Below are 3,922 nucleotides of genomic sequence, written 5' to 3' on the forward strand. Positions count from 1 at the left end.
AAAGTGCTGGAAATAAATTAATTTGAAAACTCAACAAGACTGCAATATGATTTAAATATTCTTGTAATTGGAACATAAAATTGGCAAATATTGCTGAATATAGACAAGCAAAATGTTGTTGTAACGTGGGGAACAAAAATAGAGGTTGGAATTATTTAACAAACCATAATTTAGTCGATATTATTTAAATATCTCGTAGAAAATATTTAGTAGAAATCTGAAAACAATACTAGAAAGTATATAATACAGGAAGAAAGCAAATATTATTTCAAGATTTATATTTAGAATTGTTACTAAGAGAACCTCAATGATAATTCTGGCACTTTATCTTACCTTTGTGTGACTTCTCATCCAACAGAAGAAAATATATATATGATGATTAGCATTGTGAATGAATAGGCACGTCTGTTGTGGACAGTTAAATCAGCAATAATAAATACTTAAAGTGCGCTGAACATCCCTGCTCACAGTGCATCAGGATGGATGAATTCTCTGGAAAATATACAGGGAAGACTTACTTAGATAATCCTAAACAGTACAGGAGTTGTGTATGAGAAGTGCGACAGTAATATTTAAATTCTCTCAAGAGAGAAACAGTGAAGGAGTCCTGTTTATACTAGATAAATGAGGGGAGTTTAATAACATTTTTGAATAAATGCTTTGAAAATGCTACATTCATTATAGAAATCGAAGCGATGGATTCAAATTGAAAATTTTAAGATGGACAAAAAAACAGGTAAAAACTTGTTAAAAAATTTGATTCCAATGTTATGGAAGAAGTTATCAACTATTGTCATAGATGCAAATGTGAATAAAATTTGAATAAATTAGTTGGGGACATACGTAAAGAAAAAATTATTCGTTATAAGTAACACCAAACTCTCTTGGGTTCTCGGCATTTCTATATTCATTCGTAATGTCAAAAGTTTGCGTTTTAATATATCCAAACCATCAACTTTCAATATCTCATATCTTCGTGCCGGTTCAAAATGCCGACTGGTTATTTTAATCATTGTGCAAGACATTTCATGAACTGTAATGCTCTTGTTACAGAAGTTCAGTAAAAGTATTCAAGCAAAGACCATCAGTACCTTACCTAATTGATGTATCCCGTTATGAAATCTGCCCATTGCAATTACAGAAGATGTTCCGAAAGCGTGTCACCCCCCTAGGTGACTCCGCTGGTGTTAAACAGTATATTTGGGCTTTAGGAGACAAGCTTTGCATGACGTCAGTTCCCGGGAACTTGAAATTTGTCGGATACATGAGCGTGACGACTGCTACGGTGAATCATGGCCTTCTACCACTTTTCTCTGATACTCTGCAAGAATGTACTATTTAATCACCAAAATCTAAACTTGCACAACTCATTGTAATGTATGTGTGTGTGTGTGTGTGTGTGTGTGTGTGTGTGTGTGTGTGTGTGTGTGTGTATTTACTATTCATGCCCATGCCTCCCCTTCCTTGGGTGACTTAATCTTCATCAATCGATTAGTAATTGTCATATATGTTCTTCACATCTCCTCCCAGTATTCACACACCGTCTCAGCTCTACATTGTTTTCACGCACCCTTCGCATCTCTTCCATTCCTCTCTCCCCATCACTTTGATTTTTTTCATGCATATCTTCCATTATCGTAACCAAAATGTTGCTCCCAGAATGCAAATCTGTCATGTGAATAGATGTTTTGAAAATGAAAATCTGACTTACATTTTTTCTTTATTAATACATTTGGTGCATATGCATTAGTGCAGCTACTCTAGACTATATGAAGTGGAGTACAGTGTGTCAAAAAAGCTAACTACGTGATGCTATAAAATCCCCATCACACAGGATAGTTAGTCATACAGAGGCATGTGATGGGCAGTCTGCACTGGCAAACTCCGGAAGCATTTTGAGGATATCATCAACACAAGATTGAATAATACAAGTCCCCATCTCGCAGGATGGTTAGTCATACAGGGCCATGTGTTTAATAGCCTGCACTGGCAAATTTTGGGTACACTGTGAGGATATCTTCAAGAATACGAGAGTGAATAAAGTAATTGCAAAGCTCCAGGTACTTCATACCAACTGGTCTGAAAGGTCTAATAACTGGGCATTCACTGATGTAGTGTGGGAGATCGTGCCGTAGTTCCTGCTCACAGAGTTTGCAACTGGAGTGCTCAGGATTGGGAAATCCGTCACCTGCCTCAGGTAACGGTAACCCAACCTGATCCTTGCAACCACTGTGTCGCACAGTCTATCTGAATTACAAATATTTAATCTAATGTAAAAGTCAGTGGACATTTCTATGATGTCTTCATGTCTGTGCTGAACATTTCACTACCATAGATTTCGAAATGTAGGGCATTAGGGTCGTGCCCTTGTCAGTGGGGCACCGGGTCGACCCGACCATCCAATATAACTTCCGAGAAAATCACCATTAATCCTGCAAAGTTTAATGGGACTAGCTCTATGCAACTGGCCTGCAACCTCAGACAAATTAGCAGGCATTTATTCTTATAGATGTGGGTAGACTAAATGACTTCCTTCTCACCAGGGAGTGCCAGGGATTTGCTCGCCCATTCTCTTCCCCTTCCTCTCTCCTTCTCATTTTCTCCTTTGCCTTCCTTCTCTGTTTCTTTCCTGTCACTCGCCCTTCAAATCCTCACCTGCAAAGTTATGATAGCATCCCTATTCACTGTCTTGAAGTCTATTCTTGATTGTACAGAGTTTAATATGTTCCCTTGGTGACAGTTTTGGTGTTAAATCAATTTCAATATACTTTTATTTTTTTTAGTTTAGTTCATTTCATCATGCACTGTGTAAAATTCTTCTTAAAGGTTGGTTAGATGTTTGGGAACTTTCTCTGAAGGCTTCTTGGTTTGCCTTATTAATGTTTCTTCTTGAAGATTTCTTGAAGCTTTCTTCCTTCTCAGTTTTACTTTTGTTCTACTCGGGAGAAACGAGGTTTTATGTTCGCACTACATACTCTAACATAAGTCGTGAGCATGTTCAATATGGCTGCGTTCTGGACATATTCTCCCAACGTCCAATCTCGTCCAAATAAGGTTAGACCAAGTGAATTATTTTAGTGCACGAAGAACTGGCGGTTGATTCTCGGTACAACCCAACGACTAATTAAGCATTTTATGATCCGGTTTAATGAGGTCGTGCCATGGGAGATTAATAGTGACGAAGTACTGAGTCAGAAAATAAGCAGCCATATATAGTGAGGGCATTCCTGAACCCTATCTCTTACACCACGTCTCTTGAAAAACATGGATTCATAATTAATACGATTAGGGTTTTCTTATTAGAATATTAGACACGGAAAGAAACGCTGTTGTGGGTTTCATGGAATGTTTCAAGAGATGGTACTGACATATATTTGAACGAGTTTCAAGTATATATTCTATTGTGTATGGGTGTATTATTTTTCTACAGTTTCCTTAATTCATACATTATTTAGATGGGTATTAAAATATTTTATTCATAATATATTTTAATTAGGAATAATAATTGTTTCGAACGGCGTTTGCCCTTCCATTGGAGACATTCGGTGCCGTGAAAAGCGAGGGCCTGCTGCTTGGGTAACAGCTTCTCCCCCAAATCAACCTACCCTGGCTTTGCGCCCTGAAGAGGCCACCCCAGACCGACAACCAGAACGCAAATCCATAGTCTCCTGAGACTGGAGGAAGCCTACTATTATTCCTAATAATATATAATTGAGTAGATAGTAGTAGAGACTGAATAATTTGTGTAACGACATAATGTTTAATTTAACAAGAGTTTTCGACTTAATGCAAAGACAGTAATTGTCTAAGACTCCTTGGGAAGCCGAGCTTGATCCTCAATGCCGTAAATCACTGCCTGCGTCTGTGGTCGTTCGCCTCCGTCACGGTCTTTTAAAAAAATATAAATAAATCACCCACCCAT

This window comes from Procambarus clarkii, chromosome 90, assembly GCF_040958095.1.
Source record: "Procambarus clarkii isolate CNS0578487 chromosome 90, FALCON_Pclarkii_2.0, whole genome shotgun sequence".
NCBI lineage: Eukaryota > Metazoa > Arthropoda > Malacostraca > Decapoda > Cambaridae > Procambarus > Procambarus clarkii.